This window comes from Arvicanthis niloticus, chromosome 22 (assembly GCF_011762505.2).
Source record: "Arvicanthis niloticus isolate mArvNil1 chromosome 22, mArvNil1.pat.X, whole genome shotgun sequence".
Taxonomy (NCBI): domain Eukaryota; kingdom Metazoa; phylum Chordata; class Mammalia; order Rodentia; family Muridae; genus Arvicanthis; species Arvicanthis niloticus.
The window spans coordinates 31,308,212-31,333,785 of NC_133429.1; the positions used below are offsets into that span (position 1 = coordinate 31,308,212).

General features: G+C 36.9%; 1 protein-coding gene across 6 annotated transcripts in view; it reads right to left on the reverse strand.

Annotated features, from left to right (window-relative positions):
- Syt1 (synaptotagmin 1) overlaps positions 1–24,910 on the reverse strand; it is a 509,196-nt gene extending 484,286 nt beyond the window's left edge. For 5 of the 6 annotated variants that reach the window (XM_076920174.1, XM_076920176.1, XM_076920168.1 and 2 more), the window contains exon 1: positions 24,529–24,909. The gene's annotated coding sequence lies outside the window, so the exon portion shown is untranslated. Of the gene's footprint in view, positions 1–24,528 lie in introns of all 6 variants that reach the window. The other variant, XM_076920178.1, reaches the window with a different exon arrangement.
- Between the last annotated feature and the right edge of the window lie 664 nt (positions 24,911–25,574).

Genomic DNA, 25,574 nt, shown 5'->3' on the forward strand with positions numbered 1-25,574 from the left:
GTGAGAGCAAGGTCAAGTCAATTCTAGGTATATTGTAATTCATCATGGAGATGGACTGAAGAGATGAATTAAAGCAAGGTGACCAAAATACTGCATTACTAAAAGTCATATCATTGTATTCCTCTCATAGACTTAGAAAAGGTGATCTGTTGTAAATGTCCAGGTTAACTGACAGTTGGCATGGGTCCACTTGAAGACACAGATGCCAAGAAATGGTGGTAATCTGTGATGTTAAAACCCTATTTCCCCTCCATGCAAAATCACTGTCAAAGTTTTGCTTTTCCTTTGTAAATCATGCTTGAATTTGCCCGCAGGATCAAAAATATCTGTGCTTCTGTTCTCCAAAACCCAAAGAACAGCAGTGAGCCAGCTGGCAGTGCCCGCTGGCTGCCTGCCATTGTCGGCTGAGGTTGCAATGTGGTCCCGAGGGGAAAAACAATCATGAATTCTGTTTAACTAGAGCCATAGAATGGCATTTGTTTCTTGATGGACTGTGGGTCTATTACTAAGACAAACTGGATTAAAGCCATTCAGATCCTACTTTCTGTGACTCTGGGAAGATCAGAGGGCTGAGGAAGTTTTCAGGAAAGAGATTAGGTTTGTTTGTCAGTCTTTGACAGAATGATGAAACAAACAAATGCAAGGTAAACATTGAGGAACCAACATTTATTTCTTTTTAAACCAACATTTCCAATTGAACTATTTTAGCTTGCTACAGGAATTCCCGAGAGGTGAGATGATAAAGAAACGCATTAACAGTGTTTCTGTTAGGCCTTTCCCCAAGAATGCTGGCAATTAAGGCACTTCTAATCTCCAAACAAGGCTACGAAGCAGTACATGGCTTATTTCAATTTCACAGACGAGAAAGATTAGACCAAACCAAATAATCTGCTCAGCACTGCAGTATGAGGGCAAAATACAGGAACACTTTGTCACACAGGGGAAATATTTATAAACTATAATCATTAACATCCAAGCATTACAGATGCCTTAGGAAACCTGGCTGTTAATACAAGGCTTTTCAGTTTGGCATCTCTATCTTCTTGAGGAGAAAACAAGGACGACTATGCAGAAGCTCTGAGTGGCCTCCATACTTGGGCTCACTTTCCACCTTGGTAATTTCAGGTCTACCTTGGAAAAAGACTTGTGGTAACACTCTCTATCTAATACATAACGTAAGAGGACACTAAAGGCTAGGCATGGCATCCCCTAGGCAATACAGTATTTCCAGGTGGAAAGAAAATACTTACAAGTTTCAAATTTGAACAGCTGGAATTGATTTCAAACATACATACACACACACACACACACACACACACACACACATGCATGTACACATGCACACACACACATATATACATATACATATGCATATAATGTCCTAACAGAGACTGCCTAGGTGCTTAATATGTTGTATAGGCTGGACTGTAACTGAGATTATCAGTGTCTGGGAAGTAACTTGAATAGTTGTTCAGTTATCTTCAGATTCCTTTTAAAGGATCAGAATATACCCTGCCTCTGTATCTATACACAAATCATAGGTTGTTAATTTTCAGGCTTGCCAAGTTTCATCAAATAATAAAGATACCCTCTTCCTAATTTGTATACTATCCAAGCCTTTTATATAAATAATACAAATGGAAAAAAGCCAAAACCAACCATGTAACTACCTATAACAGCTAATGCTGTTATATATTTGTAGGATCTAGGCTCAACAATGAAAGAAACTTCTGTGTACATCTGTTAAAGATTTAGCTAGATCAGGTTATCTTGTTGGCATGGCATCCTCTAGGCAATACATGCCTGTGTAGGATTGTGTTGATTTGATACATTGAAGTCTGAGGACTTACTTTGTATATGGTCAGTACTCTCATAGGCTTGGATGTTGGACAACATAAATCTGGGGAAGTAAGCTGAGCAAAAGCAATTATTATTCTCTTCTTCTTGATTGTGAATACAACAGGATTTTCTGCCTCAAAATCTCCCTTCAGGACTTGCCCACCTAGATGGGTTGCACCCTTGAACTATCCTCTAAAATAAACTCCTTCTCTGTAAAAGTTGCTTTTGTCAAAAATATTTTATCACAGCAACAAGAACAATAATCAATACAGTTACTCAAAAGAGTCTCATTACTAGTTGGTTCAGGCTAATTTTGGGACCATTAAGTTGAGAAAGAAAAAGTAACCTTTGTTTTCATCTCAAAAATCATCAGTAGTATACTGGTATTTAACATATATTAAGAATAAATAGGCCTGAATATTATCCAAATGCTATATTTAGAAAAGTAAAATGGCTGCTATCTATCTATATTAATTAATTCATGATGGTGTTCTGGCTTTAAATAAAGTGTTTGTTGGCTATTTGTATAAAATATGGGTAACACATGCACGGTTGAAAAAATAGATCCTGAACACTTTTGTTTGCAGTGAATTGTAAATGTATTCATGGATTTACTAAGTATATGGCAAAGGGATTTGTGGATTTGATTTAAGAGTTTGAGATAGAGGAAAGATAAATTTTGTAGTTGAAGATTTTTGGTAACAGGAACTAAGTTTGCAGAAGAAAAGGATGTTTTATAGGTTGAATTTAAATTTCCTTAATATTCTTTTTAAAGTACCAAACAGTAAATGAAGCATTACCGCTTTTACCTTTCTTCATATTCACCAAGGAGAAGTAAGGATAATTATGAAACCTTCTTTTTCATGTTTTTAATATCTTAGAAAATATCATATGTTAAATTATTTCAAGTAAAAAGTTAATGGCTTTCATATGTACATGATAAGCACTTAATGGAAACATCATTAACTCTTAAATTCTGAATTTATATGAGACTATGTTAATGGAAGATACTTTCTCTCCAGAGGTAGATGTCTGAGTTATTTCTATAAGCTCATAATTTTAAGTTTCAGATGTTTATTTATTGCCTTGTGAAGAACAACATTCCGGTTAAACTGGAGTAGTTACAAGTAAATATTTAATGATAAAGTTACTTTTGTTTGCTGACCTCATTTTTTTTATTCAACACAAAAAAGTAACTACAATATTTCCATATGTGATATGCCCAAGGGCATTTTCCTGGTTGCATGGCAGTAGCTGATCACTCTCACCAACACGCAACCATGACTGTGAGGTAGGGAGGATGAAAGGAGTGATGTGGGCCTTTAAATCCTCAAAGCCTGTCCAGGTTGACAAACCTCCAAGAAGGCCATGCCTCCTAATCCTTCTCAAACAATTCTACCAGCCTGAGGCCAAGTATTCAAATACATGAGCCTATGTGGGACATTCTCCTTAAAACCATCATAAAGACTATATAAGAAACTGGTCTCAGTGCATTACATAGCATCTGCCTTTTAAAGCATGCTCAGTGACTTCCACTTTATACTTGAGAAAAAGGCTCAAAAAGCCAACAACCTCCTACTGATTGACAACTAAACACCTGAGGATTCCTCTTGTCCTTCACGTCTTACAGCCATTTGCTTTCATCTGACATTACCATTTTTTATGAAGTCCTTAGTCTGGGTGTAAAGATGGAATCCAAGTAGTTCCTGATGCTACTATGTATGGCAGCTTATGTCTACATGTCTGCAGACTATATCTTGGTGGTTACTGTAACTTTTATGTCTTCCTGTCTTTAGTAGACTGAGAATTGGCTGTCATTCTCATGTATTTTATGCACATCAGAAGCATTCATTTGGGTCTTCTATAGCAATTATCACAAAGGCAATATTTGCAATTCAGCAGAAAACCCAAATCAACATGAGGATTTTTTTTACATAATGACAAATATTTAAAATTTATAATATCAAAAATGAAAATGAGTCTGTAACAACATTTTATTTTTTTAAATCAAAATGCTGTATTGCAAGGCACCATTATTGTATAGGATGTACACAAATACTAACTCTTTGGTAACTTCTAAAACAAATATTATGTTACATCAAGCATTTGACAGAATAAACATTATAATTGAAGACTTTTTTGGTTATTTCATTTAATTTTGAAGACTTAATCTCACAATTTTAAATGTCATAAATTACTTTAATGAGTAAACTCTTATTATCTTTTCATATTTTGAATTCAATGACCATATTTCGCAAAAGAAATTACTTTATTATGAATAATTCATTTCAATAAGTAGCTATTTTAATGTGTTTTAAAAAAATTCTTTGGGAAAACTGAAAGGACATACTAACACTTCTGGCTAAGATAATTAACATTTTAACTTTAATTTTAAATGGCAAAATTAAATATACTTACAATATATAACATGTTCTATTACATATGAGTACATTTAGAACATTTAAATCAATCCAATGATCCCTACTTAACAAATAGTACACAGTATAATGTATAATATGTAGTATAATATACAATATATAATAGGTTTTATATAATAAGTTATGGAATAGCTAAATCAAGGTAATGTGCCTTTTTCTATACTTAAAATTTGTAGTGATGAAACTCAAATATAACTTGACAAATTTTCAAATAACTAACATACTGTAAAGTCATCATGACACAAAATCAGTCCCTTGAACTTAACCTATTCTTTAATTGGAAGTTTGGGTTCTAACTAACACTTGTTCAAGGGCCCCGACCCTCAGCACAGATCTTCCCAAGGAGTCTAGGCTGACTGGCCAGTAAGTCCCAGGACCTACCTGTCTCTGTCTACCCAAAACTAGAATTACCATAGATGCACAGCAACAGCAAGCCTGGCTGTTAAAATGTGGTATTGGAGATCTGAACTCAAGCTCTCATGCTTATTCAGCAATCACTTTATACCATATGGCCCATCTCTCCAGTTCCTTGGAATTCAACTTCAATTCTACATGCAACTGGGGTCGTGTGTATTTATTTTCCCCTGTCTGGCATTGAATGCTGTTATATTAATGACTAGCTCATAATTAGTTCTTACTATTGTCGGCTCTCTGATAAGCATTTAATAGGTGGCTGTCTTATTAAATTCTGACAAGTCTCGGTAGCAAATAGTATTATTTGGATGTTCATTTGCTAGTGAAAAACTCATGCTCAGGGTGAGGAAGATGGTTAGGGACTCCATGTCACAAAGATAGGAGTGCATGAGGCTTGGGAGGAAGCTTCTGCCAGGACGATTCTAGGATGTGAGCCGTTGCAACTTGAACTTTACTTGTTGGAGAGGAGTAATTAAAAGTCATAATTATGAATAAATACTAAGATTAAGATGAGCATTGTGGCACACACCCAGCAAGTGGAAGGCAGAGGCAGGAGGAATGTCAGGCGGTCGAGGACCTTCTTAGCTACACAGAAAATTAAAGATCAGCCTGGGCTACAGGAGAGATACTGTCTCAAAAAAAAAAATGCACAAATAAAAACAAGCCAAAGCTAAGATCCATAACCAGAATAGATATATCCAAAGCACTGCAAAGAGAACATAACATCAAAAAGGAGGAGAATTTGGAGAGTTCTAGAATGTTTATGAAGGAAAATTTCAAGGGAGGATACAGGCAGTGTAGACATTGGTCCAGGTGTTAGATCTCCTGATATTTCAAAGGTCTGGGAACCATTTAAAAAAAAAAACATAAAACAAACTATTAAAAGCAATATGAATGCAATGGCAGTTGGGAAGAGCATTGCACCTTTGCTAACTGTGGAACATATCTCTGACCTTTTATGAAAAGAGTCTCCGTTGCTAACCTTCTTATTCGCCTACATCTCTGGAAAGGCTCTGCAAGAGAAAGGCTAAAGGCTGCGTTCCAGAGGAGAAACTGACAGGAAACTTTCCCGTGTCTTAGAAATAGCAAGAGCATGTGTCTAAAAATACACTTATTTTTATACAAAAATACACTTATTTCTAACTATGTCTCCTGGTGTGTACTTCTTGGTTTTTCTATGCAACACGAGATAACTTTCAGTCTTAAATCTATCTGTCTGTTTAGGCTGTATATTTACTTAGACGTTAATTCCAGTCACACTTCAACACTCACTGTACCAATTTTAACAGTACTCATATTAAATTTTCTTTATATGAAAGCCTCGATATTATTGCCACTGTCTCCAAATAGCAAGAACTTCATACTATCTGTCTGATGCTTTCAATCTTTTTGAAAAGCCAAAAATGTTACTACTTAAGACATTTTTTCTCAGTACAAACGGAAAAAATATGCCTATGTGAATTGGTTTTGAAAGTTACACTTAAAGTTGATTCAAATTTTTGCATACAGTGGGGGTTTAAAAAGAAATCAGTCATAAAATATTGTTAAGGTGACGGTATAGCTCAGTGGTATAGTGTACCTTATATGTTCAAGACCCTGTGTTTGGATATAAGTGTAGGAAGAGAAATTGGCTTAGGTTCTCTATAATGTTTCTTCAGTGTTAGACAGCTACGTAGTTAATATGTATTAGCCACCTCATGAAGTCTGTTACAGGCCAGTAAAAAGTAAAATAAAAATAGATTAAGATTAGAACTATGATTTGTACATTTAAAGGAGGAACAAAATTGCCAGCTATTCTCACTGTTGCTGTTAATAAGTTGCTTATAAATTCTCAGGAACTGTACCTGCCCAGTCTCTGCATACTCGTTACAGTGACTAGAATCATAATGAGAACTGGGAAACACTCTGGACGATCTAGATCATTAACAGAGCAACTCATCTGCAAACTTAGTTAATGTAATGACAGCATCACCATAATATTGGGTATCTTATTTTTCTAATTCAAAACTTTGACATAAGTATGCCAGGAGTTCACTGTCCAAGTGACTCACATTAGGATGTATATTCAGTGATTCCTACAATGAAATTTTCAAAATGAATTCCTCTCACTGTTATCCATTACTAACTGTTTCTCCTGGAGAGAACTGAGGGCGTGAATGTACAGTTAAGTCACATACATACGGGTATCTTATAAATACCAAGTTAAGTTTCACTTTCTTTCCCATTTCACTCCACACATTTAGTATTTTATTGAGTGCCAAGGCAGACCATTGAAATGTTATTTTGTCTAGCAAAACCATGTCTTCCCTCTGTCTAAATCAAAAACTCTGGTAGCATCCATGTTAAAGCCAATGTATAGCAGTGGGGAGAGGGAAATGAGCCAAGCATTTGCCTTCTGGGCTAATGACTCTTACTGAGACAGATTCTTAACACTGACCCCCAACTTAGTGAGTGTCCCAGGTTCAGCTTAATATTCGCTTGCTGTGATCTTCCAAATACTGAGATTACAGACATGTATTACAATATTTGATGACTTCAGTCACCAAGATTTTGCATATTACATATTATTAAAGATTGGGTTAAACCACTTTTTGGACATTTAATTGCAATGCTAAGCCCTGGACTATTAGTAACTAACGTAATTTTTAAAGAGTGTTATGTTCAGAAATCCATAGGTGCTATATTTTGAGGATTGATAAAGTTGTACTTTTGAAAATAATGGTAGGTTTCCAAGCTAAGATATTTAACTATGGTATTTTCCTACCAGTAAACCCAATAAAAGAGGCTGACATTATATCACATTTTGCTTACTGAAATGGGCAAAACATCACTCCACTCGAACCATCATTCTTGGATCATATTCAGCAAGGACTCGTTAAATGCATAGTTCAAGTATATCTTACAAAATAGGGAAGGGCAACTCAGTATCCTACCTTGATCCTTAATCAATATCACAGAAAAACAGCTAATCCAATCGAGACAATCAAGATTATCATGAATAAAAGCCAGCATATATACATATGACATAGTTGTGAACATATTCATCTTAATTGTTGTAGAATCTCCTGAACATATTTTCCATATAGAAATGTGACTTAGAATAATCATCAGCACTTAAATCACACAAGACTGGGTCATCAGATCCAAGAAGCCATTCTAGAGATGTTATGTATGACAGGATAAGCCTGGCCTGCTAAGTCTTTAGCAGACTTCACTCAGCCTTTGAAGAGGGGATGCTGACGGAAGTCAACTTAAAGGGTATCACCAAATCTGTGACCTTCCTCCAGAGCACAACTCAAATTGTCATAGATTTCTTTGGATATCTCTGACAAAGTTTCCTTTCATCTTACATTCACGCTACAAGTTTCAAGGTGTCTTAAGTTTCACAACTTGCAAAGCTCGCAAAAGAGACTTGCAGATAGAAATAAATATCCAGTAACTATTATTTTACTGTTACTACTTTACAATCCACAAACTTGTATTCAAGACTTTCTTGAATGAACTGGTACCTTACACAACACGTATGGTGAGTCCAGAAAGCCTGCTGGTGAGCAGAATGCTTGCATAACCCAGTAACTAGGTTTTCCATTCTGATTTAAATAATGTGGGTCTCTAAAACTGCTTTCATATAAATGTGAAGACAATGATACGTAATGGTGTCCTAGTAACTGAGGAAAAATAGGTGAAAGCTTTTTGTCACGGCATAAAATTGCAACATGTTTGTGTTTATCAGTTATTTGTCATTCCCCTCCAAAGACTACACCAGCATCTTAAGAAATCAGTGACTATCAAGAGCCCATTTGGTGCCTAATGACCTGGTTTATGAAAACAAAACAAAGCAAGGTAATCAATGAGCTAACCACAAAGAACACTTGGTCCTGCTTACAATATTATGAACGAGGTGAGAATGTAAGCACACGAAGAATCAATACAATTGATTCTCAATGAACAATCAATATATCTAAAATGTGTGTGTGAAGGGGGTTAATATTGGTGTCACTCTAGCAGATGGTTGCTTTTTACCCAAGCATTGAAGATGAAGAAATATTTAAATCGAGGAAGGGGAAAGAGAAGAGAGCTAGTACACATGCCAACAGATTTGGAAGAATAGAAAGATGAATAATGAAAAAAAAAAATCCAGGAAGAGGTTTCTAGAAAGGAGGGAAACAGTTCTGCCATGAAAGGGAGACCCAAAGATATTGCAGTTGAGAAAACCAGGCAGTAAGGGAAGCAAAGATTACACAGCAAGGAAGAGGCGCATCATGAGCTGTCTAGTTCTAAGTGCACTAGTTCTGACATGATCCTGGGGAAATCAGCTGGGAAATGTCAGCACTGGTTCTTTAAATCAGATAAAATAAAAGCCCAGTGATAAAATACACTAGTTATACTTTTAAAAACAACACACACCCAGAAATATAAATGAGATATTCACTGAAGGTCAGTATACACTTACGATACAATTTGCTATTAAATAACTGTGGTATTTTCCCTGGTAATTGGGCTACTGTTTTTAACCATATATCTTACGATGGTCATGATATTAGTAGTTACTTTACAAATAATGGTTTAATAGTTTTCAGACATCAGTCAGTGTTTTACAATCTATTTCATAGTGGCTGATTATAAATGTAGGATTTTACCATTCAATATTTCATCTAATGAAAATTATTAGTGCCTCCTATATTCGATAATTTTTATTTCATTATAAATCAGTACAGCCCTCATCATGGGTTCTTTATTATGACCCCAAACACTGATCAATATTAATCCCAAGGCTCCCTTGATGTTCTTTCCCCATAAAACAGAAGTCTCGGGAAACTTTTATAAGAAAAGTCTCCTCTCTAAACTCACAGGAGTCTTTAATTTTTCATTTCCTTTATGATTACTGAGTCTCTTCTTCACGTGGTATATACCCATTCACACTCATTTCCATACTGCTACTTATGGTACAAGTTTCCCTACCTCAGAAGGTCCTTGACTGGAGGGATGTGTTAGGCCTGTTTTCAAACCTACTTGGTGAATCTTAAGCACTTTAGAATCCTAAGTTTTCTACATTGTGATGAAACCTCAGTTTCTGCCTTTGTGCACATACTTATGCAAATGGACAAACCAGATTTTCTCTACTTAATTTTAGAGAATATATTCTGAGTATTAACAGAAGAGAGAAAAGAATTCATATCTTACCTTGGATGCAGAGGAGACTTGACTAACAATGTCAGTTGAGTAAGATTCTTATTATCAAAACTACACATGAAGTGTAGGAGTTAGAGGGAAACTAAAAATGAGTAAGACAGGCATTAGAAAACCCCAAACCAACAAGGCTAATACTCAGAAGTATCCACCAGAGGTTTGTAAGTGACTGCTTTTTTAGCACATTCCCACAGAATCCTAAAAAGTGGGAATCTGAGGTATGGCTGGATATAATACAGGAACCATCCAGCAGCCTACAGAACATAAGGTCAGTCTGAATCAGTGTGATAAGCATGAGAATTCTTCATTGACTTCATTTCATAATTTAGCATAAAGTTGCTGGAAGAAAAATAGAGAAATATACACAGTATCTCAGGGACATCTGATAGTTACTTACTCTCAAACGAAAAATCAACTAATCAGAAACACTTAAAAATAATATCTGTTTTCATTTCTGTAACAGTTTCACTGTTTTGTCTTTATCCAGAATATCTCTGGCTTTCAGACAGATTTTGAAGATATGTTTTCACACCCAAGAGGACGTAAGATCACAGACTGTTCCCATCACAAAGAAAAGAAACAAACAGTGAAAGAAAAAAAATCTGTGATGCTATGATTTTTTGAGAGAATAAAAGTTATCATAATAATTGGGGAAGAATGCTAATTAAAAATTTAGCAACATCTATTTAGAGCCCATCTCTATATGCTACTTCAAAATTCCTTCCACTACATTTAGTGTCATTAGTATACTCATCTGTTACATATGAATCTGTAACATAAAATCAACTAAGTATTCAATATTTGTCAAACAAATTATACTTAAGGTTTCCAAAAGTATAACAAAGGTCTCAGAGTCTGCTCAAAGGATTCTACCACACTATGTCTGTCAACCCTTGACCTATCACGGGGAAATGTGAAAACTGGTTTCCTTTTTGGAATTGGAGTTGAACCCTGGACCTTATTTATGTGGGATGGACCAGTGCTCTACCACTAAGCTACAACCATAAGATAATTTTTGAAATTCTGTTTTCTAAAAGAGAGTCCCACTAAGCTGCCCAGGTAGAGCTGCATATTGGGAGCCTCCTTCATCAGTCTATTATGTAGCTGTGGTTACAGTCAGGAGCTTCCATGTTTCATGTTCAGCTAAAAACATACACAGTTATAGTCATGTAACAGGTCTGAAATCACTATTTTAGTGATTCCCTATAGTAGCGACATTCATACAGATTTTGAACTTGTTATGGAGTATGATGGAGTCACCGTGAAACGATCCATTTTAACATCAAAGACGTCTAAATTAAATATTTTGTTTTCTTTATTTACCATAGAGGGGAATCTATGAGTCTACAACATAGTGTACAGAGAAAACATTGATTCAAAGTGCACGTATTCCCCTATCTTTTGAGCATCCTTCATTCTTTCAACAAATGTCTTTTTCTTTTCCTTTCTTTCTTGGTCTTGAACCCCTTATACAGCTAAGGATGGTCATGAACTAACTCTCCTGCCTTTGCTGTACTATGGTTCCAGGTATGTACTAGTATATTCAGTACTGGGAATGCCAGATATGTGAATGCAAGACAGATATTCTCCTGGGTTATACTTCCAGACACTCCCTGACAAACATTTCTTTTTAATTTAAAATATTTTATTACAGTTACTTATTTGTTCAGTGTGTGTGGGTGCATGCATGCGCACGTATGTAGGTGAGTGTGTGAGTGGATTCTGGGTAATGACCTCCAGCAAACATTTTTGAAACACCTATCAATAAGCCAGGTATTATAATGGGCACTGCAGAAGACAACACGGGGACATAGATCAAGCCTCATGTCTAGTAGTTTCTGCTTCTAGTGGTTTCTCCCAGTGTTTGATACATAAATTACATAATGGCAAAATGCAAGCGTTATAATAAATACAGAATGCCATGGGAAATTAATGGGAGGTAGAGTTTGCATAAAGAGATCAGGTCATATGCCTTAGGGCGAACCAAGCTTGGGTTAAGGAGAAATCACTTTAAAATAGTAGTTTGTTTTTTTTTTCTCTTTCCTCTATCTGCTTTCTCTCCTACCCTAACCCTCACTTCCTTTAAAGATAGTTACTGAGTTCTGGCTACTTGGTTTTGTTTGTTTTTATTTGTTTGTATGTATGTTTTTGTTTTTTTTTTTCCTGTCATTCTAGATCACAGGAATATCCCTCTCTCTGACACGATAATGACCAATGAAAGAATCCTGCTTACCTTAGAAAAAGTAGAAGCTGCCTCGTTTGTATGCCCACTTTAGAAAACTAACATTTTTATTTCCCTGTTCAACAAGATATAACAGGGTTTGTATTTAAGGGCAGTACTCTAACTGCCTAGGAAGATAAACATGAATTAAACACATTCTCTAACCCTAGTGGACTCATTAACTAACAAGTAGATGGTCATATAAAAAGATAATTATAAAAAATAGATAAACACAATGCTAGAAAAATTCAAGTATATGATACGATCTTTGAGCGAAAGACAGAGGATAAGAAATTTTATTTGAGGAACACATATTTAAACTGAATTATACAGGATGGATGCCATATAAGATAGACCTGGTGGGAGATACAAAATGTTCACAGAGGATGAACAGGAGGGAAGTCTTAAGAGTAATAAATGATGTAGTAATTCTGGGCCAGGATGTCACAAGGGGCCTTGTAGACCATGTTAACGATCTCCATTAATATTTAAAACTCTAAATGCTTTCACTCAGTCTTGACTGTTTGTTTCATAGGCAAAATTTTCCCATCAGTGCTTTAAAAGGAGAGAATTGGTTATTCTGTATAAACTTTCTCTACTCCACAAGTTTATCCATAATGGTAAAAAAAGAGTTCTAACATGTTGACCCTGTTTAAACAATAGGCAGCTTACAGCTCTCAGCTGGATTTCTCCTAAGGTAGCATGACAACACTTGTTGGTAACTGGTCCCAGATGGACTGTGGACATCAGAAAGAAAAACAACAACAACAACAAAAAAAAAAACATGAAAATTCACACAAAATTACCAACATATGAGTACAGAAAATGCTAATTAACCTATTAAAATATGTTACTGCTGCAAATTACTATCATTTGCACAGTGGTCATATGCTAAAGATATTTAAAATGCACTGATATTCATTGAAAAGATATAATACATTTAAAGAAGTGTTTTAAAATCTAGTTTGTGGAGCTGGAAGTATGACTAAGTGATTAATAGAACACACTATGAAGAAAAGGACCCAGGTTCAGTTCCCAGCATCCACATAAGGTGGCCTATAACATCAGTTCAGGCAATCTGATGCTCTCTTCTGACCTTCAAGCACCTACACCCATGATGTGTGTGTGTGTGTGTGTGTGTGTGTGTGTGTGTGTGTGTGTATGATTGGTGGTGACCAGGACATTTTTTATTAACTAGGTAAAAATAAACATTAAATAGCAAGTGTGAGACAGTAAAGGGAACTACCTATGTGTATATTTGCTTAACGTAAGTAAATGTTACTTAATGTAACTTAAAAATATTACAAAATATCATTAGTGGATTCATTAATTACATTTTTTTTCTATCAAATGTTCCTTTCTTATTGTCCTCTTGGGAATAAAGAATCAAAGTGAGAAAAACGATTTAAAAAATCCTGTAAAACTCACTTTAGTTTCGCATGAATGAAAACTCAAAATCAGAACACACATGTATGCACATAACAGAAAACAGAACACAAGCTGGTTAATTCCACTGATAGATAGGGAATACATATTAACGTGTCACTTTCAGACCAGAGTACCATAGCAAACATGACTCCATTTTAAAAATATGTGGCTATTATTAAGCTTATAGAGAATCTTCGGGAAGGAAAAAAGTGGGTCACTTAAGATTGACGCTTTAATTATCGCTTAATAACTGCTGCAGCAGATTAAATGGCATTGCGGTTTCACACAGGACAATGAGCATCTGTAAGCACCTGCTTTGCTGTCACAGAGTGACCTAGGCAGGCTTGGGGTATTATCTTCTTGAAACCAGGATATGAAACAAGATAAAAGCAAAAATAATTTCCGGTTAATACTTCAAGACCTCTGTTGTCTAAATGATAATCGACACAAAATAATTTGTTTTATTATGTCCTCGGTATTTATTTACCTTTGTCTCAAAATCTAATCTAGAGTTTTGTATGTTATAATAAAAAATATACTCAGAAGGAAATTACATTGAAAAAAAGTCATTACTGTGATAAAAACCTACTGAGTTCACTTAAGTCTATAAAAATAATAAAACTGGAGTGAAGGCATGTACTAGATTCTTTCAGAAATTAAAAAGAAAAAAAAGGCTACAAAAATCTTACAAAGGATGTATAGAAAGTGTATAAGGGCTATATTCTAACATATGATAATGGAGAATAAAAATATTTACCCACAAAGAGTGGGTTCAGGATGTATAGAGTATACAGAAATAGTTTCCACTCACTTTATGCTCAATATTTATAACCCTTGAAACCACTATAGCATAACAGACAAACCAGGGCAATATTACCCAGATAAATCCCATATACTTAGGACATGTTGAGATCATATATGATTATAACACTGGAAATTTCTTGATGATTGCAGAGTGCTTCTAATTAGAATATTAAGGCACAGTAAAAGTCAATGAAGCAGTCCTGGATGGTTAAGTAGAAAGAGCTGGTTCTGCTCACTTTGTGCTGGTGTTTCCTTTGGCAACAATGAATGTCTTTGCATCACAGTCACAGGGCTGGCCTCCTTTTTCTATGTCTCAACTTCTCTATTTTTTGTTTTCCCAATATTCCCAATTATACTTGTTTGAATTATTAGCTTATTTGTGATTTCCTAGTGATCACTACTATTTGAAGCTACGATGGTTCTATTTTGTTGCTGTTATTAGTTTTCTGTCTTTTCTCCTATCATGTAAACAAACTCCATCAAATTAGAATACTTGTCTACCATGTTTACGCCTATATTGCCAGCATCTCAACATATGACAGGCACATTACTATATGTACTGAAGAAATAATACTGTGGTTTGCTACATTATATACCATCAAGTACCAAACAAGTAGTGACATTATTATATTTTATTTCTGAATCAATATTTAGAAGTAATATGTCCTCTTGGATCCTGTCATTTCAAGTGAACAAAGCCTCATGATTCATTCTTATATCTCAGTAATATGATGTTCTAATTGAAGCGAACATTGTGGGAGATAAACTAGACTTTAGGGTTTTTGTCTCCATTGTTATCCATTATGAGATACCCTCTATTCTTTTTTCATCTGCCATTTATATGTTCAAGGATAATAATATGTATTGCCACAGTGAACAGATGGCTAAGAATTTACCCATGTCATACTATATGCTATGATCCTGGGTAAGTTACTTAAATGGCCCTTTCATAATTCTCTTATTAAAAGATATGAATATATCATCAATCATATCAATGATATCAAATAGGATCCATAATCCAAGCCATGTGGGAAAGTATCTGATATGTATGGAGAAATAAGAAGGCGATGAGGTTTTCCTCATTCAGAATCGCTATAAAGGTCTAGACTATGCTTCAAAGAATTTTCCATTATGTTTGTGAGCCAAGCTAAATGAGAATTTCTATTTCCTTATGTAAGAGTATCTGTGATAGCAGTGATATTAATTCATATTGCAATGATCATGAGCCTAGTGTGTCCTCCTACATCTGATCCTGGAACACAGAAGTTGTCAGCAAAGACTTCACATGGGGTTAATCTACAGTTAGGGTTTGGTTATGATTTCTTGGGGTAAAACAGAAACAGCACTAGGAAGGGAAAGTCCCAAACAGGCTCAAGAGCTTCCTAACAGTGTTAGGTGAGGGATGGTGAGAAACTATCTGTGAGTGTCAAGGAGAACGATGTGAGAGGGCACCAGGAAGCTATGGCACAGCTAAAGATCCTATTATTCTAATTAGCTCCTACTGTTCCAATCATGGGTCTTTGCATCCTTAAGGGCATTAGATACCTTAGAGCTATGGAACTCAGAGATCAGAGGGGAAATGGGATTCCTAATCTGACATCACTGTAATACAGTGGTTAGCTAAAAGAAAACTAAATTATGGCATAGGCTTTGAAATTCTATTTTTTTTAAAATCACTTGTCCTTGATTAATTTTAAAACACAAACTTAAGCCCCTCAAAAATTAGCATAGCAGAAATAACAGAATATTAAAACTTCTTTACCTTCTCAATAAGAAACAGACTTTAATTTAATAATTACATGTTTTGTTTGTTTGTGATCACCAAGAAGAAACTAAGCCTCTCATATGGGGCTCATTATGAAACATATGACTCTCATTATTGAGTACTAAGGCAATATAAATCAATAAACATAACATATAAAAACATGCTCAGTATGTAATTGCAGCCACCAAAGCATCCGACTCTTCTTTATTACATCTGTAAAATGGGGGAAAGGATCTACTATAAAGATCAAATAATGTAACACAAAATTTCCCCAGTACAGAACTATGTACCAATCAAGGTAATAAGAACGCATTGCCAAGGGTAGTGTGCAAAGCACTCTATGCCAGGTTATCACTTTTTATTTTAAAGTGTGATTCTTCATTTTCTCTGCAATCAGTTTGGGTCTAGAAATTATGCATAAGAGAGGCTTAAATATGCAAATTATTAAAAATCACTCAAGTTGTGGCACATTCCATTAAGCATGTCAGTTATGCAAACAAATTAAGAGCATGTTCCTGTACTTATATATACATGCCTTATGATGCTAACATATACACATTACATGGTACATGTCTTGATTGTTATATTGTATCCATGTTACATGAGGTGGTTGTTGCAAAAAGTGTTTCAAGCTGGTAATGGTGAAAATAGAATTAAGAAGAAGAAGACTTCTGGCACTGCATCTCTAGGGGGCATAGCTATGAAGCTGTCAAAAAGAAAGAAAAGGTGAGGAGGGGGAAGAGAGTGAAGAGGAAAATGAAAAGAGAGAGCAGGAAGGAAAAGGTTGGGAGAAGAATTGACCTTATAGGAGGGAAGAAATTGCAGAGAATTCCTGGAGTATTGTCATAGCCAGAAAGCTGAAACAATAATATTTTCTACTCATGCAATAAGCAGTAACACGCTTCAATGCCTAAGAACAAGTATAAAAGTCAGAAGTCAAGAGAAATAAAATGGTTCCTATGTGGCCAATATGTCCTTGATGACAGAATCCCAAAGATATAGCAGGACTCATCTCTTTCCTTGTTCCTGCAGAAGTCAAGCTCTATCCAAACACCAATATTCATTTTGTGTTATCTAGGAGTTGCTCAGGAAGTATCTATGACTCCCTAGACGAAAAAAAAAAATCATCACAAGATGATATCTATAAAAACAATTTAAAAACTTTTTAAAAAAAGTGGTATAATTTGGGTTTAGGGGTATGCTGGTTTTCTTTTAAACTGTCATGTTTTGATTGCTAGTCTTAGACATGTCTTGTAGTGATTTGCCTGACCTTTAAATTTTAATGTTATAATTTAAGCAAAACATTTAAAACAGGTCCCTATGTGTCATGGCATGTGTGGCTCACATAACTCCTGTAGATCCTGGTCGTCTGTCTAGAGAGTTGAAACTCCCACGTTTTTATGCAGACAGCAGTCCTGTTTACATGTATGTACTTTTAATCTAACATCTGTGGTCTCGTATTTTTAATATTTGTTAAAGTAGCATGGTGACGTGACTCTCTTCATAGAAGAGATCCAAAATGTTCTAGAAATATGTTCTAATGCCCAATGGCTGGTTTTATTCGTTCCTCAAATCTGATGAAAATGCGAGAGATTAGGCAGCAAGCCAGCCTGGTAAGCCAGGATCTGGCAGAGACACTGTGTCAGAAACAAATTTCATTGCTTTGCTACCTAGCCTTTCTGCTGAGAAACTGTGTCAACTGTGCTTCTTAACAATGTTGTTAACTCAAAACCGAAAGTCAGGAGCTGTCTGAAGGTGCCTGAATCTCCTGCTCCCCTGCCTGTTCCTGCATCAAAGGCCATTAAACCATTTGTTTAAATAGCATTTCTGGATATGTTCCCCCCCCCCTTTTTTTCCCCCAAAGATAAGCCGCTAGGTAGTTCCTGTGCTTCATAGTAGTTAATGGGGCCCTATCCGCAACTTCACTGTATAGAGTGTTGGAGGTCAGGACTCGGAAAAAACGACACTCAGTTTGCTGAAGAGTAGCAAACAAGTTCTACTGCTCATTTAGGGTGTTAAGCCCTGTTGCCCTGCCTCCTTGCTTGCTCATCGCCTGTGAAGTAAGTTACATGGCCGGCCACAGCTTTGTTTAAAAATGTCTTCTAAGGATGCATCCTTAAAACAGGCATAGTTCTTAATCACAGGCACATTTGGGTTTGAGAAGGGATGATTTGGAATTCTTTTCTGGGCTGGGGGGTGAGGGTTGAGAGACAGTTTCAGATACCTCAGGCTAGTCTATTTAGCTGAGAATGGCCTAGGTCTTTTGATCCTCTTTCCTCAATCTTCCAACTACTGGGATTTCACGCGTCTACCTCCATGCCTAACTTGGAACTTTTGTTTGGATAAGTACTTCAGTATTATCCTCAGGTGTTAAGTAAAAATGCTCTAGCAACTTCTGGTTTAATGGCCTTGACTTTGGCTTACATAACCTGTGAGGAATTGAAAGAAATTCCCGAAGAAGAAGTTGTTTTATAAATGGCCTTACACTTTATGTAAGTGAGTGCACCACACATTCAAGGGTTAATAAGAGTCTCACACAGCTGTGTATGTTCAGAGTATTTCCATGTGTTTTTGCCTTCTCGTTGATGAAGGAATCTCAAAGTAGCAATTAGTAAATGCAATTACCTGCTTCCTATCTAGGGTAGGCATGGGATCACAGGTAAAAAGGAAGAAGTGAGCTTCAGGCAAAACAGGATGCTGTAATCTGCAGGGGCACCCAGGTAATTCACCAGAGGATTGAAGTGGGGGTTGTCTGATCTTTTCTCTGTTACCATATAACAAAAATTACGGTCATGGTCAGGGAGAGTGAAGACAAAACACAAAGACAGTGGTTATCATTTAAGCAATTCAGGGGAAGTATGTTTGACATTTAAAAACCTTCAATTATATTCGTCTTCGAGTATGTGTGCACATTTTATCCTTGATTAAGTAGTTGAATTGTTTAAGAGAGAAAATAAAATATTTAGTTCTCACAGAGAACAATATACAATGACTTTCTGCCTTTGGCAAAAAATAATTATACAAATGCTAGGCGTGTTAGAATCATCCACTAAGCCATATTTCACAAATAATAGCAATAGGTTCACAAAGACAGTGAGTGCCCATTTCTGTGCCATAGTGGATGGGACTTATCAGATCTTTCAATCCAGAATTACCTCCCAACAGAGGCCTTTCGCTAAGTGTTTTGTGTGTATCACTTATGGTTTCAGTAGCATGCTTGTAACCTAGTACATGTAAAGAATGTTGTCTGACAGGACTGCTAAGAAAGTTACTGAATTACAACTTTGGCAAATAATCTTACCTGATTCTGATACTGGTTTAAAGGCCGTTCTCGTGTGGAATGAGATGGAGAATGTGGAAATAAATTCTCCATCTCTTGTTTAGCACAAACAGTTGCGAACTAGATGATAATTTCTATCTTTGCATGCATCATAATTTTCTGGAGACCTCTTTTGACATTGTGCCTCCCTATGCACACAATCAGTACAACAACCATGCTCTCTGTAGTTACGGCATTTACAGAAATAATCAACACTCTTCCTTTACTCTTTATACCACAACCACTGAGCTGACATGTTTCTAAACCCCGCACGTCTACTTAGAGAATCAAAACAATGTCAAAGATGATTGGAATTGATCTATACAATTCGAACTTGAGGTAAAAATAAGTACAAAAACTTATAGGGATTGTCGTTCTTTATGAGCTTTGAGTTTCACAGAGGGGTGGCCAGAAACTCATAACGGTATCAAAAACGTGCTTGTTACTCTAAATTAGTTTTTGTAGTCTTTCAGAACTGTCTTGAGTATTGTTTTCGAGTGAATAAAAACTGTCATTTTAAAAGATTCCTTTGGTATGGGTTTTGAACATTATACATTACAGCACATAAACAACATTTTTATCATTATTATTTCTACAACACAAAAATGTATTTTTCTCATACACTTTAAGGTATGTATGTCCAACATGCATCAGGCTGCATAGGCTCCAGGATACCTATGAATGCACTCTAAAACAAATTTATAGATAACAATGTCATCTTACAATGGCAGACAACCCTCATTTTAAAAAAGATTTTTTTTATTACAGCAGAAAAAGTCAATGTTCCATTTATATAGATAGAAAAGAATGAAAATTTTCTGAATAATGATATCATAACTTTAAGGAAGTTTATGTTCCCATGGATAATGGATTCACTTGAGTCTGATGCTATCAATGTGCCCAGCTATCATTTCTGACTTTAGAGCTAATGAAAGTAGTGTCTCAAGACCTCTCTGTGAAACTAAGGGAAAATAGCCGTTCCCTTTGGCTTGGTCATATTAAAATTCTCTTGAAGAAAATGCACATGTTAAGTGAGAAGGTCTGGATAAAGTTTATGTAACACGATGAAAAACATCAGTCATTCCTTGAAGAATTTAGATGTGAAGATACGGTTCTTTCTTGCCCCCACTCAAATAAAAGCAATGCTAACCGTGTCCTCTAATTACATAAAACTATAAAATGACCTCTAATTACATAAAACTATAAAATGAATGAACACGTACGTCACCTAGAAGCAAATGGTCACCGAAACATCTCAAAAGGCACTATAGTCAGACTCGATCATCGACCATATCCAAATCAAACAAAATTATGACTTCAACTTCTGTTAAATGTATAAAGAGGAACATCTTCTTATACTGAGAAGTCATTCCATCACTCCTTCCCCAGTCTTGGGAAGTACATGAGTAAAAGTAATGCTCTTGGTGCAAATATTTTGTCTCTAGGTATCCTGGTCTTTCTACTCGAAGTCTCAGTGTATTCCTAAAATGTTGTTACCTTCCTTTGGTACTAGAAAAGTGACTACACCCAATTTTCAGCATACTATAATTTCAGCATACTATAACTTATATTTAAGCCCATTATCTCCTCATCATTTAAAGAAATATTATATAATTTTAGAATATATATCCAAATTAAAATTATGTATTCATACTCATTTGTTTGATCCCTGTGTAAATAGATCTGGCTAATTTTAATGAAAATAAAATCAGCTGGGAAATCATCTTGTATCTAATAAATTTTCAGTGAAGATACATTCATGACTAATAAATCTTCAAATTATTTAAAACACAAGTGGATCAGATATTTAATGAGAAAACCATTACATTTTTGTAAAATGTTTGTAAGACCTAAAACTACATTATAATTTAGCATAAAGTCCATGCTTCGTCTGGGTTACCCATCATATTAGATAAAATTCCATATTATATAATCAGATTGTCTTATTGAGTTTTTTTTTTACCCCCCGAACTACATAATAATTACCATTAGGAAAATAAATACCATCTTACAAATTAGAATTAATAATAAGCCTTCCCAGGTGTTGCATAAACTGGAAAGCACAAGAACCAGAAGGTATGAGATTTATATAAATTGGCTCCTTAAATCTAAATTCTTTCCCATAAGATGGCTATGAGAATCTGTTTTGGGGATATACTCTAAACTGATTTAATATACTGACATGGAAAGAGATGAATTGATATTATTTCTATGTGTTATTAGACTAACAGGAAGTTCAAATTAACTTTCAGATTTCCAAAGCATTCCTCAATGTATTTATTAATCTCACAGCTCATTCTGCAAACATATTAAGACAAACTACCATTTCCTAGTTTTATTTTTGTTAGCTTCAAGTCTAATATGCATATCTGAGAAAGTAAATAGCATGTTTTCTCCTTTTAAAAAAACTGATTAGAACCACCTAAATATTTAACCAGCTAGACTAGCTAACACCTTCTATGTAGACAAAAGGTGCAAAACTAATATTGATAACTACCATGTGGTATTTCAGCTACTAGGATTTCCCTTCTATTGCAGCCTTCAGTTCTGATAATGATATCTTCAATTATTATCATATTCACTCTAAAGCATTACTAAGACTTACTACACTATCATCTTAAAGGGTAAAAAATTAGGAGTGTATAAAATTGTGACCATAAATTTTCTGTATCATTTAAAGTCTTCAATCTGTTCAAGGCATCTTACAATTGGATATGACTTGCAGTATACGAAGGCTCAGTTTTTCAGAAGTACATGAAAAAAACCCTTCACTTTCATAAGCATCTCTGTACACACTGTTGTAATAATTAATATTTTACACAGAGTCATGCAAATAAATATCACAAACCAAGCCTACACTTTCAGATGTCCCCAGCACAGTGCAAAAACAAGCAAACAAAATCTTATTTTGTCCCCATGGAAAGCTACTTCTTTCCTTTCCGTCTTTTCATGTCCAAACTTGTAAACTCAGCTGTACACACACGAGAGAAGTAATTAAGTGGTTATCCTTTTGTCCTTGTACCCGAAAAGTGTTCCCTCTGAAAAGTCGTAGATCCCAGAAGAGACACTACATTTTTCAAGAAGTCATTTAGATGTCAAGCTTTAGAAAAATCTCCTGTGTGCCTATACAAGAGTGATATGAGTGTGTACGCATGGTGTATGTGTGTGGTGTGGAGTGTATGTATGTGTGTTTATGTGTGTGTGTGTGTGTGTGTGTGTATGTATGCACGCATGCACATGCCTATGTGCATGAAATCTTCTAAGGTAGGTGAGATAATCATCTAGAATAGAAAACGGTTTTGAAAATAATACACAATATTAATATTCATCAATATGTAAGTCAGTATCACTGACGCCACATGAAGTCAGCTCTTTCCTAAGTTTGTGTAGAAACTTACAAGTTAAAGGTATGTGATTTGAAAAAATTTACCTGGGATACCCAGGCTGATGTGGAAGTTGATATAGACTTAAGAAGGGAAGATCTCCTCTTCTTATCTCAAATGGACATTTAGGAAAAAACAAAACAAAACAAAAAAACTACGACTTGGCATTTCTCCTGATAAATCAGAAAGATTTATCTTGGAACGAGCATCTGCTGCCTTTGCTCTGCTCTTGCAGAACCCACTTGCAGTGCTTTCCTGTTACATATAACTGGATATTTCCCTTTACTCCCTCCCCCTCTCTGCTGATGGTAATCGCTTATCAGTCTCCGAGGAATAATAGGAAAACAGAGCTTAGATCAGAGATGATGGAATTAGAGATTGCAGAAGCTATTGTCAAGACTCGGTCTAACAAGTACGATGTGCTTGACCTGTTTCTCTGACAGTTATGGAAGTTGTTGTTTCAATAGCTTTCTTTTAACAAGATGTGAGAAGAGAAATGTTTCTTCCCCTTAAGATCTTTTAAATTTGAGACTATCTTCCCCCCTTTACTTCCTAAACTTTCTTCTAGTCCATGAGGATCCTGCCAACTAAACCTACATCTACCTTCTGAAGGGAACATGAAAACCGCAGAAACATCATTTTTATATCTATTCAATATTTTCATATTAAAAACAGTGTGTCGAGACACGAATTTAGTATCTAGACAGTGACATTCGAATTCAGCCTTTAAAAGGGTAAAAAATGGAATCTCGTGCACAGAAGCAGCTTTAACCCAAAAGTTAAACTTCCTGTGTTTCACCAAAGGGTTAAGGTTAGGGATGTGGACATCAACATGTCCACAAAAGCTAACCAGATTAGCAAGAGCAAGGTAAAATCTAAGTCTCCTGATAATTCTGATGTCACCTGCAAAGGTTTTGAAACTTCCTATGTTTTCACCCTTCCACTGTAAAGGCCACCTGCCCAAATCTCAGGAGGGTAATGATCTAGTTTTGATTTTACAAACTCGGGAAGCCCTCAAAGTTCAGACAGTGACACTGATGTGCTATCCCAAACTGTCAGCCCCATAGGACAGATGCAAACAAGAAGATTCTGATAGCAGGCACAGGAGAGCAGCAGCAATTAAGCAGTTGAAAGTGGGTTGGAGTGTTGGGTTATTTTTGTTCCATTTGTAGCCTCTTGCAAGGAAGAGATGGAGTCAAACTTGACACTTCCTTTCTGGGAGCAGGAGCCGGTGGTCTACTTGTCTACTCTCATTCAGTTTAATTTTCTGTGTGGTTTCATCCCTTCCTGGACTCATATTTTCACACGGGGTTGCAATCTATCCTGCCCTCCAACAGAAAGAAATCTTTTCCTCTTCTTCACTGCCCTTCTTCCCTGTAAGAAAGACAATCCCCCCCCCGGGGGGGGGACTGTGCTGGCTTAGAATGGGAGGAAGGGGAGGAGAGGGGGGCGCTGGGGGTGGAGGACAGAGGAGAGAATGGAAGAAGCAAGAAGATGGGGGATGCCCAACATCAACTCCTGGTTCTGAATCACCAGCCCTGTGCAAAGTGCTTTTCCCGGAGATGCACTTACGGTCTTGCATTTCTCACAATAGGCTTACCGGGGGATCCCTCCCTAGGTCTCCCACCGCCACAAATCAAGTGGTATCTAGGTCTCCTAGACAGATTCAAGCGCAGAGGTACCAAGGTACCACGGAGGTGGCCGCGCTGCCAGTGGGGCTGCCTTACCTGGAGCGAGGACCCGGAGGTGGTGCGAGTCTTGGTCCCAGCTGCTCTCACCGCGGACCGGTGCGAGGCACCCGAGTACTCTCGCTGCCTCCGCTCTCAGAGGGGCAGCCTGCAACACAAAAGGGGTGTGTGGGTGTGGGTGTGGGTGAGGTTTTCTAGGGCCACCAGCTGGTCCCAGCTGGCCGCCCCCGCCCTGCACACACCCCTTCGGGGAGCTGAGCCCCCTGTCGGGTGAGCGGGACCCTGGGGGCTTGCCCCGGTTACAGCCTCAAGTTGCCCACTGGTAACTGCGGATGCTGCCGCTGCAGGAGGAGGAGGAGGAAAGACACTGGGGGCTGAACTCGGTCAGAGCATCCCCACACTGCAGCTTCTCCAGGAATCCCTCCAGTGAGGAGGCGGCCGCCCATCATCTCCCAGCCCCGGCTGTTGATTGGTTCCAACCAAGGTACGCTGCTCAGAAGAGCCAATCAGAGAGCACTAATAATAGGTGGATCCTCTCAGGCAACGGAGCCCAGCCCAGTACTGTTAGTGTCTCTCCATCCCCACAGCGGACAGGGACCTGAGGAGAAGGGTTTAGGAGAGTGGCGGGGGTGGGGTGAACTAAGAGGAGACCAGATCCCAAGGAAAAACACTAAAAGACATTTTCTAAACCCGGTGGGTAGACTCGGGGATGCCCTCAACCTGTTCAGTAAGCCATATGCACTGGATAAGAAGCAAGCATAATACAAAGCTTTTTTTTTTTTTTTTTAACTTTCAATCAAAACCTGCCTTGATACTGAGCATGCCCAGACCTCCACGGCACCCTAGGAGTTTCGATATGTGCGAGTTCTAGGTTGAAAAGGTGGGAGTTGGGACGGGAGAGAGGCAGAAGTTTGTCTTTGGTCATTAACACCGCGGAGTCGGGGGAAGCAGGAGCAACTGAGATAGAGGTGGTCCTTCTTGCTTTGGGAGACTAGTCACCTCATTCCGTCTGAACTCGAGTGGGAAGCCAGGCTCCGATAATGTCAGGGCAGCTAGATGCCTGGAGACCGCCCAGGAAGGGTGTG